The 21286-nt window shown below is 37.8% G+C and overlaps 1 pseudogene; it reads left to right on the forward strand.

Annotated features, from left to right (window-relative positions):
* The first annotated feature begins 2280 nt into the window (after positions 1 to 2280).
* The window catches only part of LOC104220486 (butanoate--CoA ligase AAE1-like), a 72305-nt pseudogene continuing 53299 nt past the window's right edge, over positions 2281 to 21286 (forward strand).

Raw genomic sequence — 21286 nt, forward strand, 5'->3', positions numbered from 1 at the left:
TATAATCCCTTAAAAATAAGATTTTTAAATATATAAGCTCTTGAATATGACAAATATTGAGCCTACTTAGTCAAAAAAGTTAGTGGATGGCCTATCTAAGCATGACAACCACCAAAATAATCTTGAAAGTTTAGTGTTATTATGTATTTTGTTCTTTTATATTAATTTCGTATCAAAATAGTTGTCTAGGTACCATGTATTCTAAGACAAGTTAACTACAAGAGAAGAAAAATTAGCGATAGATAAATTATATAGTTAAATAATAAAATTCATCGCTAATCCTACTTAGTGACATAATCAGCTATATATTATAAAAAATCTTATTAGCTACAAGTTGAATTTAGTAATTAATTCTTGTTTTGTAAAGTTAAGTTATGTCACAAATTTTCTTAGTAATAATATTAGTTTTTTTTACCAAAAAATAAAAGTCTTTTTCCATCTATTTATTTTAACATATGCATTGGGGTAATTTAGGTATCCTCTAAGTGATTGGCATTTTAAACAGGTTCAAAATTTTAAAAACTACAACACAACAAATTAATAGATGTTGAAATCCAAATAATATGAGGCTACTTGATCATGTGCAATCAGCTGCTATTAGATTTGTAGAAAATGCACATTTGTATTATATAAGTACAAATTATTAACTTATATCTATTAAAAATACAAAACAACTATAAGAATTCTGGTAAAAAAGACTATAAATTTCTTTAAAAGAGTAGATGAAAAATATCAAGCTCAAATGATAAATATATCTGACATAACCAATAAACATATCAAATTGGAAATAGAGAGATTATTGATTTTCCACATCTAGATATGCTTCTAACAACATTAGCCTTTGATTATGTTGGCTATTAGATGAATATAATGAGGGACATGTTAGAATATGTTTTGCAGATTAAGAATGTTACTTCTACTTTATTTTATGCCCGTTATGTGTTTTCTCAAAGAAATAATGTTAGAAAGTCTCAAATGGATTATGCAAATAATAAAGTTGGTCTAACATAGCAAAGCATGTCGACATCTCAAAAAATTACCCTGCATATGCATAAAAAAGATTCCTAATTTTCTAAAAATAAAAGTACCACGGGCAACAACATTTGAACTAAATTACAGACAAAAGAATTTTTACATGAGTTAACTTGAATACACTGATAATTTAAAGAAGGTTTTATACTATTAGGTCATCCAAAAAATATATATATGTAACACTCTATAAAAGTGAGATTTTGTAACCTAATAAAAGTGACCTAATTATATGAAAAAAATTTGAAATTTGATATAATACGCTGTATAAGTTAAAACGTTTTTAACATTTTGTTTAATGATCCTTCAAAAGGTTCGAACTTGTGAGGTTCTTTTTAATCTTGAAAATCTATGTACTTAGATAAATTTTTTGATGTGAGAAGAATTAAGGTTGATTGATCTTCAACTTCGCTTCTTTCCTAATGATTAAACAACCCATGAATGCCACATGCTAAAGTTACTATCGAACTAATATAATAGTACTAATTAAAGCAAGCATAATCGAATTATAATTCTGCATGAAGTGTTATTATAGAGTTGTATGACATACCTGAATAGACGAAGATACATTAATAAAAATTCTCAAGATCTAAGCAGAGCGATGCATTTTACTGCATTAAAGCAATACCAACTAAAGTTTATTCTTAATTAAAAGTACTAAATCATAACAATCCACGAGTAGGAAAAATAATTTTTCTTAACTCAACGTTTAATAATCATAAAATCTAAAATACAATCCCACATAGCTTCTATTTTGCTAAAAAAAATAGAGTTTGTGTGGTGAATACGTGTTCACCTTAAAAAAAATTTCTCTATATTGGCATTCCCAATTTTTTCAAGTTAATATTCCCTAACAATGAAATAGAAAACATAGATAAAGCACCATAAATTATCAGGAATTAGAAACACAACCTATGAATGTTGGCCACCGAAATCAAATATAGAAGGTATAGCCACATATAGCATAGAACTTAGGAAACCACATAAATTGCAGTAAAACCAAAGAATACATAATCAAATCTATAAAGTTACGGTATCTAATATCAAGGCGATAATCAAACCAACTTAAAGTTAGATAAAATAATGCAGTTGATACCTTGATAAGCAATAGAGTTGTGGGCATTGTGGATAAACTCAGTTTTACATTCATCGTTCTTTTATAGATGTGATTTTCTAACCTAAATAGAATTTTATTTAGATCTAATAGTAAAAAGTCAATTTCAAATAAGGAAAAGTATCTTGGAATGTGTTATGGAAGTTGCGTTAATTTCAAATAAGGAAAGGTAACTTGGAATGTATTATGGTAATTTTATAAAGTTTAAGTAAGAAAAGAATCTAGTTAAAAAATATTATTTGATTTGAAAGTTTTTATTATTAGGAAATTATGAAATGACTATTTAATTCAATATAAAATCTATTTTTAAAGGGTAAAAAATGCGAACGGCATTTCGCTATGGGCATTCGTGCTTTTAATATAATATAGATATATACCTTCAGACCAAAAATTCAATATTTCATTTAAAGTTCAAATAATCATGGTCAATCATATTTGAAAATAATGAAATTTAACATTTTGCAAATGCTGAAAGAATTTAGAAAGAATTACAACAGAATACGCTTGGCTTCTCACCATAACAAAAAATGGTCCATATTTTTAAGTTCTATCCGACATAGCCTATATTGTACATATTTTGAAAGCACTTGAAAATTCAAATTCTGTTTTCTTACAACCATTGCTTCTAAATGCTATGGAGTTAAATCTCTGTTCTCACAAACATTGCTTTCACTCCCTTTTCTTCTCACATCTTCTACATATGCTTCAAGGAGGTGTCCGCCATTATTGCTTCTCCCCTGTGTTACCTGGTTGCAATGTAAGAAAATTGAAGATTCAACATTCCACCATTGAAGGTCATTCAAAGCTTGGCTTTCAAAAATAAAAATTTGTGAGTTTGTTAGTTGTTTGGATTGGGTGTTGTTCCAATTGATTGAAAATATCAAAAATAGTTTAAAATTTAAATTTGAAGTGATTTGGAGTAGATTTGAGTTAAATTTCAGAAAAAACGGAATGAAGAAGACGAAGTCAATTTTTTGTATAATTATGTATAATCTTGTATAATAGTGTATATGAGTGTATAAACACATCTTACACACTATTATACACTTTTATACACTTTTATACAACCGTCTGTAGACGAACTTCTTCCACGATTTTCAGTTGCAATTCTTGTTCAAAATCAGTCCAAATCTCCATTAAATGACTTCAAATTTTATATACAACCTCCTTATACTGTTTCTAACAATTCTAGATAATACCCACTCCAAATTTCTCACAAAATCAAATTCGGAATCTAAACCCACATATTTAAGCTTGTTAAAAATCTAATTTTCACCATCCAAATAGATTTGGTTTGTTGAACTAATATTTGAATTACAGTTACTGATTCGAAAATTAACTTAAAAGCTTGAGCGATCGTTTTTAAAAATTAAATAGTAATTTTGAGAACCTATTGGAGTTGGATGTTGAATCTTAGCCTATTATTTTTGAGCTAATTGGTTGTAAATTGAAATATGGACTATAAAATGGAAAAGTAGGGATCTTAGTTGTTCTTATGTGAAATTTTCCTAAGAATTTATTCCCAATCAATAGTTCCCAAAGTTGCATAAATGAACGTCAAGACATACAAACAGTTAAATTAAAAGCTGACAAAATTAAATACTCCCTCCCATTTTAGGTGAACTTATTTCCTTTTTTGTCTGTTCCAAAACAAAATAACCTATTTCTAAATTTGGTAATAATTTAGCCTAAACTTATAATTCTACCCTTAATGATAAGCTTTTATAACCGCACAAATACTCTGAGCCTCTTTTTGACTTGTTTAGGATCACAAATTTCAAAAATCTTTATTTTTTCTTAAACATCGTGTCCAGTCAAACAGGTAACGGAGGGATTAATAATAATAGGACTAATAGGAATACAGTACATGAACAAATCTTACGATCTACAATCGCCATGTTATTAATAACGTAACAAAGCTATTGTGATTTAGTCAGAATTTGCATGCTCTTAAACATCTATATGTGCGCGCCCATTTTGGAGAATATACCCCTGATAATTAAACTCAGCTTGCTTTCTCATTTTCTCTTATCTTAATCATGAATCCTTTCTTCAATATTCCAAAAACAGTGGATGGTTCTATGCTCTAAACAGAGTTCGAGTTCACTCCATTTTGAGTCAGAGGCCTCGTTATCTGAGCCAAATTAGTGAGAATAATCTTGAAACTCACCCATGGCAATCCAAAGAGGGGTCAATGAGATGTTCTGCAAATCATTTTCCTTTGACGCCAATTAGTTTCTTGGACAGAGCAGCTAAGGTTTTTAGAGACAGAATTTCATTAGTGTATGGCTCTTCTGTTAAATACACCTGGGAGCAGACTCATAAAAGGTGTTTAAAGCTGGCTTCTGCTCTCTCCCATCTGGGGATTTCTCGTGGGGATATTGTAAGTAATTTCTTATTTCCAAATGTTTCTGCTCTAGGCTTCTCTTCCTCTTAAATTAGTTCATCGAGCCACTAATATTTCTCTAAACCAACTCATTAGCATGTTTAGCCTAATCTGTCTCCATCTACTATAGGATCACTCTTATTGAGCCCTCTCTTTATCTATTTCAATAAAGGCAAAAAAGAAAAAGTTAAAAAGAGAAATCAAGTGTAAACCCTATAATTGTGTTACACATGGGAAAGGGTGTAGGAAAATATTATACTTGTTTCTAATTTGTTTAATAAATATTGTTTAAAAAATATTTGTTACTACGAGGTACAAAAAGAACGTGTATATATATACACGCACACATCATCAACAACAACAAAAACTCCAGCAAAATCTTACAGGTGAGGTCTAGGGAGGTTGTGTACGCAAACCTTATTCTTACCTTATGATGGTAGATGGACTGTTTGCGAAAGACCCTCGGCTTAAGAATAGTAAAAACGAAGCAATAGAGAAACAATAACAACAACAAGGTAATAAAATAACGAAATAATACAATGAGTAATAACAGAGATGCAGTGATACGAAACTATAAGAATAGAGTTGATCATACTGATAATAATGACTATACCGTATAAAAACAAGGGACTAGGAATAGAAAAATACCCGACTAGCAGTACTGCCACGACCCGAGTTTGCCCTCCGTGAACTGTCGTGACGGCACCTAGTCTCTATGACTAGGTAAGCCTAACAAATTGCGGAAAAAGAAAACAACAGAAATAAACTAGGCAAAACTGTAGAAAAATATCAAAATAAAGCGTTTAAGATGTCGTTCGGCATATACAATACAACTCTCAAGCTGAAACTACATTTTCCAAAACCCAGAATCTCATGAAATCACAAGCTATTGAATATCTACAAGTGTCTAACTCCAGAATGTCTAAACAAAAGTAAATACAAAAGGGCTAATACTATGAGAAAGAATGGAAAGGGACTCCTCGGTCTGCGGACGTGGCAGATATACCTCGAAATCTCTGGAGAATCGCCTCGCCTAAATGGTAGTAGGGTTGAGTCGAAGTATCTGGATCTACACATGAAAAACATGCGCAGAAAGGGCATGAGTACAACACAACGTTACTCAGTAAGTGCCAAGCCTAACCTCGGTCCAGAAGTGACGAGGAATGTCAGGGCCCTATTGAGCTTAAATGATAAATAAGGTATAACAGTATAAAATAAGACATTATAATTAAGTGCAACAGTAAGAAGTAACATAGGATAGAAAGAACAACAACAACAACAACAACAGAGAAAAAATAATCACAGAAAGGAATACAGCTCAACACAGAGATAACAACCGAGGATCTCCCAGGATACCGTCCTGTAGTCCCAAATATAAATATCCAGCGGATCTCCCGGAATACCGATCCGTAGTTCCAAATATAAATACTCAGTACTAGGGAAATCTATCGGGTGCAGTCCCGTAGTTCCAATATAAAAGTACAGGGTGATCTCCCAGAATACCGATCCGTAGTCCCAAAGTAAACACACAACAACAACACGAAAAACACTCAATTCAATTCAATTTCATACCAAGGTAAAACAAGTATTTCTAACCTAACATGATGCACATAATCCAAATATGGCAGTTTGAGCAAGTAAAACAATTAAGTCAATTAGACATGCTTCCCTAAGCTAACAGTAGGCTTAAATTGCAAGTATTATAAATAGGAAAAGAAACACAATTATAGTTAATTAATGAAAATGGGACTTTCAACAATTAGCACAAGTACGTACTCGTCACCTCACGTACAAGGCATTTCAATTATCAACAATACCAAATCCTAAGGGGAGTTCCCCCACACAAAGTTAGACAAGCCACTTACCTCGAACCGGCTCAAAATCAACCCGAAACCACATTCTTGCCACGAGTACTCGACTCCAAATGGCTCAAATCTATTCAGTTCAATTGCATAATGTAAATATAACTTCAAGTAACTGATTCCACAAATAAATTCTAAGCTAATACGTTAGGTAAAATGACCAAAATGTCCCCGGGCCCACATCTCGGAATCGGGTAAAAGTTACGGATTATGAACCTCATTCACTCACAAGTCTAACCATACCAAAATTATCCAAACCCAATGTCAAATTCCCAATCAAAACTCGAAAATTAGGTCTAAGAACTTTTTCCAAATTTTCCCCAATTTCTCACCCCCAAATCCGAATTTAGATGATGAATTCATGTTTAAATTAATGGGTTATAAGCAAAAAGGAGTTAGGAATCATTACCCAATCGAAATCTCGGAAAATCCCTCAAAATCTTGCTCAAATCCGAGCTCCCAAGCTCTAGTTTTGATAAAAATGGCTAAACCCTCGACTTTGAAATTTTATATTCTGCCCAGATAAATCCTTCTTCGTGAACGCTGGAAGGACCCTCGTGTTCGCGAAGCACAACTTCACTTGGTCCAGTTTCCCTTCATCGCGAACGCGATGTCCCTGTCGTGAACACGTTGACCATCTTCCCCCTCCTACGCGAACGCATGACCATCTTCGCGAACGTGTAGGTATAAGACCTCACAGCTTCGCGAACGTGGGACTACCTTCGCGAACGCGAAGCGTTAAACTTCTACCAGTCCCAGCTCCTCTTCGCGAATGCGAGACCCTACTCGCGAACTCAAAGAAGGAAACCAGAACTGACAAATGACCCGTTGAGCATCCGAAACACACTCGAGGCCCTCGTGACCTCAACAGAACATGCCAACCAATCCTAAAACATCATTAAAACTTATTCCAACCTTCGGAATGCTCAAAACAACATCAATTTAACATCGAATTCAAGCCTAAGAACTCCAAAAACTCTCAAATTACGCTTTCGATCAAAAAGTCTATCAAACCTCGTCTGAATGACCTGAAATTTTGCAAGCACATCACATTCAACACTACAGAGCTACTCCAACTTCCGGAATCCCATTCCGACCCCGATATCAAAATCTCACTATCGAACCGGAAACTTCAAAAATTCAACTTTCGGCATTTCAAGCCTAAATAAGCTATGGACCTCCAAAACACAATCCGAACACGCCCCTAAGCCTGAAATCACCCAACGGAGCTAATGAAACTGACAGAATTCCATTTTGAGGTCGTCTTCACACTGCTCTAACTACGGTCCAAATTATAAAGCTTAAGTTCTCTTTTAGGGGCTAAGTGTCCCAAAACACTCCGAAACTCAAAACCAAACATCTCGGTGAATCAAAATAGCAAAAACAAACATGGGGAAAGCAGTTAATATGGGATCGGGGAATTAATTCTTAAAACGATCGGTCGGGTCGTTACATCCTCCTACACTTAACATTGGTTCGTCCTCGAACGAGCATAAAGACATACCTGAAGTAGTGAAAAGATGAGGGTAACGGCTGCTAATATCCTGCTCGATCTTCCAGGTTGCCTCCTCGACCGGCTAACCCCGCCACTAAACCTTCACTGATGCAATGTTCTTTGACCTTAGCTTTCGAACCTGCCTGTCCAATATTGCCACTGGCTCCTCAACATAAGATAGATCCTTGTCCAACTGGACTGAACTGAAATCCAACACGTGCGACGGATCACCGTGATACTTCCGGAGCATCGAAACATGAAATACCGGATGAACTCCTGCCAAGCTGGGAGGTAAGGCAAGCTCATAAGCAACCTCCCCAATACGTCGCAATATCTCAAAAGGACCAATAAACCTCGAACTCAACTTCCATTTCTTCCCAAATCTCATAACGCCCTTCATAGGCGAAACACGAAGTAGAACCCGCTCTCCAACCATATAGGAAACATCACGAACCTTCCGGTCTGCATAATTCTTCTGCCTGTACTGGGCTGTACGAAGTCTATCCTGAATCACCTTAACCTTCTCCAAAGCATCCTAAACCAAGTCTGTTCCCAATAATCTAGCCTCACCCGGATCAAACTAGCCCACCAAAGATCTACACCGCCTACCATATAAAGCCTCGTACGGTGCCATCTGAATGCTGGACTGATAGCTATTGTTGTAGGCAAACTCTGCCAATGGCAAGAACTGATCCCAAGACTCTCCAAACTCAATCACACACGCACGAAGCATATCTTTAAGAATCTAAATAATGCGCTCGGACTGTCCGTCCATCTGAGGGTGAAATGTTGTACTCAACTCCACCCGAGTACCCAACTCATGTTGTACGACCCTCTAGAACCGTAATGTGAAATGAGTACCTCTATCTAAAATGATAGAAACTGGAATACCATGCAGACGAACAATCTCCCAGATATAAATCTCCGCCAACCGCACCGAAGAATATGTAGTACACAGGAATAAAGTGCGCGAACTTGGTCAGCCGATCCACAATCACCCAAATGACATCGAACTTCCACAAAATCCGTGGGAGCCCAACTACAAAGTCCATGGTGATCTGCTCCCACTTCCACTCCGTAATCTCTATCTGCTGAAGCAACACACCCTGTCTCTGGTGCTCATACTTCACCTGCTGACAATTGAGACACCGAGCTACAAACCCAACTATATCTTTCTTCATCTGCCTCCACCAATAGTGTTGCCTCAAATCCTGGTACATCTTCGCGGCACCCGGATGAATGGAATACCGCAAACTATGGGCCTCCTCTAGAATTAACCCCCGAAGCCCATCAACATTGGGTACACAAATCCGACCCTGCATCCTCAATACCCCATCATCACCAATAGTCACATCTCTGGCATCGCCAAGCAGAACCTTGTCCTTGAGGACAAGCAAATGAGGGTCATCAAACTGACGCTCTCTAATACGATCAAATAAGGAAGACCGAGAAATCACGCAAGCTAGAACCCGAGTGGGCTCCGAAAGATCCAATCTCACAAACTGGCTGGCTAAGGCCTGAACATCCATCACCATGGGCCTCTCCGCTGCTGGTAAATAAGCCAAACTCCCCAAACTCTCTGCCCGACGACTCAAAGCATCGACCACTACATTGGCCTTGCCCGGGTGATACAAAATAGTGATATCATAGTCCTTTAGTAGCTCTAACCACTTCCTCTGACGCAAATTAAGATCCTTCTACTTAAAAAGATGCTGCAAACTCCGGTGATCAGTATAAATCTCACAAGGTATATCATACAAATAATGATGCCTAATCTTCAAGGCGTGAACGATAGCAACTAACTCGAGATCATGGACAGGATAATTCTTCTCATGTACCTTCAATTATCTGGACGTGTAGGCAATTACCCTACCGCCCTACATCAATACCGCTCCAAGGGCAATCCTCAAGGCATCACAATAGACAGTATAAGACCCCGAACTTGTAGGCAATATCAAAACTATGGCTGTAGTCAAAGCTGTCTTAAGCTTCTGAAAGATCGCCTCACATTCTTCCATCCACTAGAATAGAGCACCCTTTTGGGCCAGCCTAGTCATAGGGGATGCAATGGATGAAAACCCCTCAACTAATCGACGGTAATAACCTGCCAAGCCAAGAAAATTGCGGATCTCTGTAGCTGAGGATGGTTGGGCCCAACTCTGCACTGCCTCCACTTTCTTCGGATCCACCTGAATACCCTCACTCAATACCACGTGGCCTAAGAATGTCACGGAATCCAACCAAAACTCATATTTCGAGAACTTTGCATATAACTTCTTTTCTCTCAAAGTCTGAAGCACTATCCTTAGGGGCTGCTCATGATCCTCCCGACTCCGGGAATACACTAGAATATCATCAATAAAGACAATGACGAACGAGTCAAGATACGGCCAGAACACACTGTGCATCAAATGCATAAAGGCTATTGGGACATTGTCAGCCCAAATGACATAACAAGAAACTCGTAATGACCATACCGAGTCCTGAAAGCAATCTTCGGGATATATGGCTCCCGAATCTTCAACTGATGGTAACTAAACGCAAGTCAATCTTAGAAAACACTCGTGCACCATGTAACTGGTCAAACAAATCATCAATACGAGGCAAAAGATACCGGTTCTTCACTGTAACTTTGTTCAACGGGCGATAATCAATGCATATACGCATAGAACCATCTTTTTCCTTACAAACAAGACAGGAACACCCCAAGGTGATACACTGGGCCGAATGAAACCCTTACCAAGCAATTCCTGTAACTGATCCTTCAACTCCTTCAACTCAGGAGGGTCCATACGATATGGAGGAATAGAAATGAGCTGAGTGCCCAGCAACAGATCAATGCCAAAATTAATATCTCTATAGGGCGGCATGCCCGGAAGGTCAGTTGGAAACACATCAGAAAAATTCCATACTATTAGGACTGAATCAACTGTAGGGGTATCAATACTGACATCTCTCACATAAGCTAGATACGCGTCACACCCCTTCTCAACCATACGCTGAGCCTTAAGGAATGAAATAACTCTACTGGAAGCATGATCTAAGGTACCCCTCCACTCTACTCGCGGTACACCTAGCATAGCTAGTGTCACAGTTTTGGCGTGACAATCAAGATAGCATAATGGGGCGACAACTAGTCCATGCCAAAAATAACATCAAATTTACCATGCTAAGCAATAATAAATCGACTCTGGTCTCAAAAGTACTAAGAGCAACCATAAACAACCGATAAATGCGGTCCACAACAAGAGAATCTCCTACAGGAGTAGAAACATAAACATGGGGATTCACAGAATCCCGAGATACGCTCAAATGCGGGGCAAAATAAGAAGACACATAAGAATAAGTGGAGCCTGGATTGAATAAAACTGATGCATCTCTATGACAAACCAGGCAATACCTGTGATGACAGAATCAGAGGAGACGACCACGGTACAAGCAGGAAGGGCATAATATCTGGTCTGGCATTCCCCTCTAGGGCGACCTCTACCTCCCCGATTTCCACCTCTAGCTGGCTGAGTAGGTGGGGTAGCAACTGGAGCTGTAACCATAGCCTGAGAACTATGTGGGGCACGTTGTGGCTGAGAAGTCGGTGGAGGTGCACCCCTCATAAGTCTGAGGCAATCCCTCACTATATGGCGTGTATCACCACACTCAAAACAAGCTCTGGAAGGACGTAGCAGTTGTGACTGGCTCAGGCCAGGTCTGCTGGACTGACCACTGAAAGCATCCCGTGTAGGAGGCACAATAGATACTAGAGGTGCATAATAAGGCTCCTGAGGCCAAGGAGGAGCTGGAATAACATTGGCTGCTAGAAGAGCTGAATGAACGGGGCGACTCATATAACCCCTATCATGACGAACTGCAGCTGGAGCACGGGCACTAGAATAATGGCCTGACTCTCGTGACCTCTTGGCCTCCCTCTCCTCTATGTCCCTAGCATGCATACCCCCTATCCTCCTAGCAATGCTCACCACCTGCTGATAAGAAATGTCCATCTCCAACTCACGAGCCATGCTAGAACTGATGCTGGGAATAAGCCCCTCAATAAACCGGTGAACCCTCTCGCGAACAGTAGAAATCAAGGTTGGGGCATGCCTAGCCAAGCTAGTGTAACGGACAACATCCTCCGAGACAGTCATAGCACCCTGGCGCAAATGCTCAAACTCTGCGCGCCATGAGTCCCTGAGGCTCTGAGGAGCATACTCTCTCAGGAACATATCTAAAAACTGAGTCCAAGTCAGGGAAGCTGCCTCATCCGGGCTGTCAAGCTCATAAATACGCCACCACTCATAGGCGGCTCCTCGAAGCTGGAAGGTAGTGAAGGAAATCCCGCTCGATCCTGATATACCCATGGTACGGAGAATACGATGACACTTATCTAGAAATCCAGAGCATCATTTATTGCTACACCACTGAATATATGAGGCTTGTACTTCTTAAAACCTCTCAAGCCTCAGCTGCTCATCTTCGGAAGCCGCTGCTGTCACACCTCCTTTTTCCGTCCCCGCAAGGGGTGAATGAGTTTTTTCCAATTAAAAGACAGTCGAAACAGGATTTGTTTGTTTATTTCAGAGTTGCCACTTGGGAGATTTAGGGTGTCCCAAGTCACCAATTTAATTCTGAATCAAGGAAAAGAATAACTCCATATTACAGTCCGCGAACCAGAAATCCGGATAGGGAATTCTGTTAACCCGGGAGAAGGTGTTAGGAATTCCCGAGTTCCGTGATTCTAGCACGGTCACTCAACTGTCATATTAGGCTTGTTTATCTGATTTTATATAGTTATGAGCTCATGTGCAAATTTTAACTCTTTACCGCTTTTATTATATTTTTAAAGGAATGTGAACATCATTTAAAAAAACATGTCTTTGGATTGCGTCACATGAAATGCACCCGCAATCCGGAACATATTTTATTCAATGTTTTGGGATTTGGATTTGGGTCGCATGAAATGCACACCCGAGTTTAAGAAGGTAAGATTATTAAAATGTGCCTAAAGAGTCTAACACGTTATTATCTTTGGGGAAGGCAGTGAAATTCACTAAACAGTCCATCCCGAATTCTAAATATTCAATTAAACATTTATTGAGGGCCCCGCAATTGGTGCATTTTATTGGACGAGGCTCATCTCATTTATTTTTAAAGGACAATCCTAAAATGCCTACATTTTTCTCTATTAAATTTGTCTCTACAAAATGAAAGAGAAAATGCCTTAATTTATTTACATGCTTGAGTTATTATAGTTGGGTTTCGAATATGATTCATAAAATCTGAAAATGATGCAAACAGGATAGTCCGTTGCCAATGCGGGCCCAGACCCAATGTGTATGGCATAAAACTAGACTTGGGCCATCTTATTCACATATTACTACCTAGTTACATTATACTAGGCATGTTTACAGTTTATCAAATTAAAAAAAAAACTTAGCAATCTAATTTTAATTCTAGACCATTTACATACTGAAATTAACCAATAGTATTTAACTAAACAATATTCCTATAAGTTCAGGAATGATTTATTGAACTAACGTGCTTTTTAAAACATGGTAATCATCCAACAATAACAAATTAACTAGACGAAGTTACTACACCATTTATTTATTTTTTAGTCAATATATAGATAGTTCGTCCGTTAAGCTATCGTCAGATGTTCCACTATATATATTAAACAACTACATGATTCTGATTAGAGTAAGCTAAATAATTCATATTTACAAATAAAATTCAGAATATAATTAAAATAAATTTAGAACTTCAACTCTGCATTTTTGTATTCATGCTTCATGTTTCAGTTTACAGTAACCAGCGTGTCAGTTGTGTACCTGATATTGGAAGCAAAAGAAAAAGGGAGATCAGCAGAAATTCAGTAGCATACAACAACAGCAACACCCAACAACCAGTAACAACCAGCAACGAGAAACCAGTGACGGATTTTAAAATCAAAACAAAAATTCAGCAACATCAACAACAATCAACGGACAGAAGCCAAGGGAATCTTTTCAGATTTGAAAGACTAATTAATGGTCTAACCCTTAATTTCTGAATCCGTATATCAGAATACTTAAATTGTATATCAGGTGTATACTACTCACTCTTTTAATTTCCAGAAGGTTATTATTTGTATTTTTGGAAGTCTTAATATTTTCGGAATTTTTCTCTCTCTTCAATGTTAAGCTCTCTCTTTCTTCTTTCTGTATCTTTTCTATCCTCTTTTTTTCTCTTGTCCTCCTTCTTCTTAAAAATCTGATCAAGTCTCTTATTTATTTCTCATCCCAAACCCTTTAATCAATTAATAAAACAACCATTTTCTCCTACCAAACCCACTACTAGTTAAAAAATATAATTATTATTTATTTAAATAACTTTTCTTGAGCCCCGCAATCCCACTATGTCTTGTTCCCCATGCTTACATTAAACAAATACATTATTCCCCACCATTATATCTCGTCCCCCCATTATTGATTATTTTAATATTATTTTAATCCTAATTGACAGATCACTCAAAATAAATAATTGTTCAGAATTTTAATTCCAAAAATACCCCTCTAACCTTACTGAAATTACCATTTTACCCCTGAGCGTACTGCAAATTACCAAACTACCCCCATCAGCTATAACCAATTCACCTAATTAATTTCAACCAAAATACAGCAAATATGACCAATTTCTAAACAATTTTCAACAACCTCAAACTATATGATGAACAACAAAGAAACAACATGAATTATTTTGACTGAACAATGTTTTTGCACAACAAACCTATTTTCAGATTCACCAACAATATCAAACAAATATATTCAAAGCATGAGCTCAAATTCAAATTAAACTTTAAACAAAATAAATAAACAGATTTAAATCACTAAACTCAAATAATCAATTGATCTTTAAATTAAATCCAACAAAATTATAACAAAGATACATGATTCAAACTAAAAAAATTAAAAACTTAAAACATAAACTCACATTAAATCACTGAATTAACATGAACTTCAAACAAAAAATGAACATGAATTATATCCAAATTAAATAACAAAGAACGGATTCAAGCGATTTAAACTAACACTCTTCTATATTAAAATTAAATCCTTTTAAACAAACTGAAAAATAATTAATTGAATCTTCAACTTAAATCTAACAACATTATAATTAAACTAACAATTTCTATCTAAAAACAAATAAGAAAAAAAAATGAAACAAACTGAAAGATAAAAAAAATGATGAACATGAAATTAATATCAAACATATCTAATTTTAGATCCGAAAATATCAAACAAATTACGGACAAATATGAAACTCGAACCCACTAACCGGATCGAAACGACGAAGAACTTGGATGAAAACAAATCTGTCCGGAAACGATTATCGCACCAAAATAACTCGACGCCGAAGACGACCACGAACGGACCATCGAAGAAGATGGTCGTTTGGTATCCGTCGAAGCTGGACGTGTAAGCACGTAATTTTTGCTTCACAGACAACCACTCCAAAAGAAAACAAAAATAGTGACCAGTGACTTCGCTGTACAAATTTTTTAATTTTTCATGACATGTGCTGTTAGTCATTTGTGTTTCGGCCCAAGTTGCATTTGATCTTATCAATCAAAATACAAAGTGTGTCTGTCATGATAATCAAACCGTAATTCGGTCGTTGAAAGAAAATTCAAAAAATATATATGCATCGTTCGTTCTAGGTTGTGATTTAACTTACTTAAACATTTTAATTTGGTGTGATAATTGTGTTGAAGTGTTACATTGTTGTTTGTTTTAATTTCATTTGTTTTATTATTTATTTTGTTATTTTATTTTTGTTTTAAAATAAGAGAACAAAGAAAAGAGTGATTTGGGCCCAAGAAATGAAACAAAAATAGGCCCAAAACCGGCACAAGGACCCAGTCCAAGTCAGGCCTGCCCAAACACTGATTCAAACGACGTCGTATCGGCGTCCTTATCAGAACCGTTGATCTGACTTAAATAAATGGTCTTGATCAGGTTGATCACTTCATTTCAACGACGTCGTTTCAGGCAGATTAATCTAAGCCGTCCAACCCCTTGATCCAACGGACCCAGGCCATTCCCCCTAAACCCGTCAAACTTTGCCCCGATCCAGCCTTACCCGGTCTCACCCACTATCAAACCCAAAATGACACCGTCTTCCCTAAGTGAATAGATCCTGACCATAGATCTCATTTGATCCAACGGCAAGGATCCAATCCTCTACTCCGTATATAAGCTTTCTATCGTACCCCACGCCCCCTATCCGAACCCCCCCTTCACTCATCGTCTTCACCAAACACTGAAACCCCCAAACCCTAGCAGCCGCCCTAGTTTCCCTTTCACCAGAACCCGGCGGCATGAACGCCGGTGACCACCTCCTGAACACCCTAGGACCACCTCACTATCCTGAACATGGATCTGCTATCCATTTGCCTCGAATCACCTTCCTTCATCTCAAATCTTCATTTGAAGATTCGAGTCGAACTCTGACCTACACCAAACCTCACCATCTTCACCCTAGACAATCCCCGAACCTCCTCGTGACCAAACCAAGCTTGGTTTGGTCCGAATCTGACCACGGAAACACGAATCCCAGATCTGCTGTTTCGAACCCTAGGGTTTTTAGTACCTGTTCCGTGCCTGTTTAAACCAAGGGTTTATGGTCTAATGGACCTTAATCGAAGTGTTTCTCAAAACACTTCGATTAAGGGTTCCTCGTGCCTGTTCTGTGCCTGTTCCGTGCCTGTTTAAACCAAGAGTTTATGGTCTAATGGACCTTAATCGAAGGGTTTATCATTTGAGAAACACTTCGATTAAAGTTCGTTAAACTTTAAGAAGGGTCTGTTCAAACACAAGTTGATTTCTCTGATCTTTCCTTTCAAATATTTTAAGGTAAGTTTGTCTTCTCTTCTTCATTCCAGTTCGTGTGTGTGTTAAAGGTCTATTCGTATGGCCAAAACATCTTGTGCAACTTGTGTTTTGGATTTTACCAACTATTTTCTCACACCTTGCCTGGACCTCTGTTATTTGATCAAATGTTTCCTCATTCACTGATAATGCGTGTGTATGTGAACTGCATAACTTACTGAATTGAAACTGTTTGAGTAATCAATCCCCAAGTTAACCTCTGTATTGACATGTGCAATCTGACCCCTCGCTAATATTGTTTGATTCTAATCCTTGGCTTTGATTGTGTATGTTGTAATTAGTATAGTCGATTCGATACATGTCGTTAAATAGTTTTAGCTGTTTGAATGGTAACAGCTTGATTTGTCTCATTGAACATTGCTTGAATCAAAATTGAAGATCGACTATAGCTATTTACAATTGATGTATTTGAATCAGAAATATAAAGGGATTGATTTTTTTTAGTTGCAGTTAGAATGGGAGGGCATGTGCACTTGTGCACAACATGTGCATAAAGCCCTTTTGGATTAAAATAGTCTGACAACACATGTTGTCAGATTATATTCTTGCTGCCCATGGCCTGTTTTAGTTTAAAAAATATTAAAAGGGGGATGTCAGGGATCTCATGGGATTTTGGTTATTTAAAATAACTGAGTGGAAAAACAACAGGGAGGGGGAATTTTGAGTTGTCACACAGCCTGTAAAGTGCTGAATTCAGGCTATAAAAGAGGCAGACCTTCCATTTAGAAAGGGGGATTCTTTTTGGAGCCTAAAAGAGAAGGTTTTCTTAAAAAGAAACTGAAAGAAAGAAACATAAATTCTGAGAATATTGTAACCAAACGCTGTCTGAAAACTACAGAAGAATTCACATTGGTCAAGTTGTCTTGGCCAAGTTCTGTTGTTTGCCCTGATTGAGTTGCTTGTGATTGTTGAATTGCTGGTGTTGCTGCATTGAATACTCTGTTATTTCTGTTGGTTCATTACTCTGGTTCTGGGATTGTTTGTTTGTTGCTCGACTGCTCATGAGCTTCATCATTGTTGGCTGGTTGTTGTTGCTGTGTATCTGCTGTTGCTGTGTTTGTTGCATACCACTCAACTGATCATTCCTTTCTTCTTTTGCTTTCCTTACCAGGTACACAATTACACTACCAATGTAACTCGAAAGTTTGAGCAATGAGTGTAAAAGAGAAGATCTGCAGATGTTTTTATATACATGGACTGTTGTGTTAAATGTCATGTAGTGTCTAATAGCTCACATTTTTGTTTGGGATACTGAAGGTAGCTTACAAGCCTAGCTGATGTCAATATAGGGGATTGAATGATAGTTGTATATGTATGCTATTAGATAAAGGTATTCCCAATGCAGTAGGTTGTATCTTGGATTTAGTTTAATTGTGTCGTATAATTCTTTAATGTATGCCAAGCATGAAAACTGTACACTACTAGTTAAGTTCTTTCTCTTCCGATAAATTGCCTCATCTAACTGGTAAACTATGCTTTAGAACAAAGAACACAAAGCTTGCAATCTCAACCTCATGAAGGTCGAGCCCAGGTCAAAACAGACCAAGGAGGCCCGCATCGAACAAACAGTGGCCCAGGTCTGGCCCATCCCGCATGAGTTGGATTTGGGCCGTAACGTTCAATCGGCTGTCCGTATGCGTAATCACGTTTATTTATTCTGTAAAGGCATTTTGAATCCTGCTATAAATAAGCCTACAAGCATGTAATCAACTAGGACTATCTTCGTTTTCAATTAGTAGAGACAAACGCGACAAGAAACGTAGTTGCTATAGGAAATCCTTTTAAAATAAGGACGAGATGAGCCTCGACAAATAAAAACGCACAAGCTGCGGGGCCCTCGTCAAATGTATATATTGAAGCATTCAGTCCCCAAGGTGGGTCGTTTAGCAAATCTCACGACCCTCCCGGAATAATAACGCGATAGCCTCTTTAAGCGCGTATTTAGTAATTTTACCTTCTTAAATTCGGGTGCACATTTATGTGACCCAAATCCAAATCTTGACGGATTCGAGATGTGTTTCTAATCACGGGTACATCGATTGTGACGTGGTTCGAGATGCATGTCCATGACGTCGCAAATTCCTTTTTAAAAGTAAGAATGAGACGAGCCTCGACAAACAAAAAATGTACAAAGCTGTGGGGCCCTCTAAATGTATGTATATATTAAAGTGTTTAGAATTCAGGATGTGCCGTTTAACGGATCTTTACGACCTTCCCCAAAATAACAAGACGCTAGTTGCTTTAGGCGCGCCTTTAACAATTTATTTTCCTTAATTTGGGTGCACATTTATGTGACCCAAATCCAAATCTCAACCGAGTCGAGATATATCGATAACTACGGGTGCACTGATGTAACGTGGTTCGAGATATGTTTTCATGACGTTGCAATTCTCGTAAAATAATAATAATGACAAAAGCTGTTAAAAATTAAATTTTGCACATAGGTTCAACATGTATTAAATCAGATAATCAAGCCGAATATAACAGTTGAGCGACCGTGCTAGAACCACGGAACTCGGGAATGCCTAACACCTTCTCCCGGGTTAACAAAATTCCTTATCCGGATTTCTGGTACGCAGACTGTAATATAGAGCCATTCTTTTCCTCGATTCGGGATTAAATTGGTGACTTGGGACACCCTAAATCTCCCAAGTGGCGACTCTGAAATAAATAAACTCATCCCGTTTCGATTGTCCTTTAATTGGAAAAACTCTCTTGCGCCCTCGCGGGTATGAAAAAGGTGGTGTGACAGCTCTAGCGACTCTGCTGGGGATTCCTGCCCAGAACCACTGGTTCAGGGTTAAGAATTTGAGCTTGAAATAATTGTTATTATTTGGATTTATTTATTATCTGATTTTTACGTGTTTGAGCCTAATGTGCTAAATGCTGCTTTTACTGCTTTGATATTATTTGAACTGTACATATAAACTGTGCCGAAACCCCTCTCTTCTCTCTCTTGAGGAGTGCACGCTGGTCGTGGCTTCTTTCTGTTAGTGTCATATACCAAAATAGAACGAGGATTCAGAGGAGTTGCAAAATCGGATGGACTTTTGGTTACCGGTACACAGCTCCCATCCTCGGCTCGAGTTGTCCGCTCGGGTAAGCCAGGTCTAGAACAAACACCTAAGGTTTTACAGCTTAGTATAACATGACTTCATGCCAGATCCCTAGTAGGAACGCTTATTTGCATCATGTGCATTTGACTTAGGCGACTCAACACAGGGGTTGGGTCCGTCTAGGACAAGCAACCTGAGAATAAAGACCATCCTGCTACATCTTGTTTGCTTTATGCATTTACTTGTTTCAAAGCTTGCATGCTGACCGGCTTCTGAATATTGGGAATGTTGTGAAAAAAAAGAATAACGGTTAGGGAGTTAATTATTCATTTTTGAAAAAAACCAATACCCAGAAAACAGTTAAAACTCTGCCAGAATTTTGGAAAGAAAAAAAAAATAGAAAAAGAGAAAATGTGTGTCTTGTTAATCTGTTTTAGAAAGTAAGAGAAAAATAAGAGTCTTTGTTTTATTTTCAAATAGAAGAGGAAAAATAGTGTGTCTCCAAAATTCAGATTATGCCCGAACTACGTCAGTTTGATTCTCGCGGGGTGCGAGATACGTAGGCAACCCCCATCGGGCTCAACTTACTTATCAAAATATAGGTACAACCCAAAGGAACAAAAGTTTTAAATAGTCAAGGTGACATCACGCTTTTCAAAAATAACCAAATTTCATTTTTTTAGGAAGAAGGGTGTGTCAATTTGGTATTTGAGTCCCATGAGTCTGGATCTTTGTTTAATCACCCCAATAAACATGCAGAATGTGCATAAGTCCAAGTTTGCCAGTAACGGTTAGGAGCAAGATCCCTCTGGAGGTGCGATTATGGTGGGAGGATCTGGAAAAGTCAGAGCAAGACAAGATCAAACTGCACCTGGGAGGTCTAGTTAATTTGTTGAATGTCCGGCCCCGATGCGACATCATAAAGGCTTTGGTTACATTTTGGGACCCGACCCACAACGTATTCTGTTTCTCGGATTTTGAACTCACCCCAACCTTAGAAGAAATGGTAGGTTACATGGACATCACTGAAGGTTTAAGACACAAGTACCTGATCGCTCCAAGAGCTGTGAATTCACACAAATTCATGGATCTGTTGAAGATAAGCAAAGGAGTCCCATACGCTGAACTGGATAGATGTTTTTCTACCCTACAATTCATATACCAGAGGTATGGGAACATAGGAGGATTCAATGATCCAGAAAGTGGTGTTTGCAGTAGGGGAAATCTGGTAAAGTGGAATGAGCATAGGCGGTTCGCTTTTATGGTGGCATTTTTGGGCCTTGTGGTGTTTCCCCGAAAAGATAGAAATATCGATCTGAAGGTGGCTGGAATCGTTAAGGTCCTGATTACCAATGATAAAAGCATCCTTGCTCCTATGGTAGTGTCAGAAATATACCGAGCCCTCACGGCTTGTAAGGCG

This window comes from Nicotiana sylvestris, chromosome 2 (assembly GCF_000393655.2).
Source record: "Nicotiana sylvestris chromosome 2, ASM39365v2, whole genome shotgun sequence".
Lineage (NCBI taxonomy): Eukaryota > Viridiplantae > Streptophyta > Magnoliopsida > Solanales > Solanaceae > Nicotiana > Nicotiana sylvestris.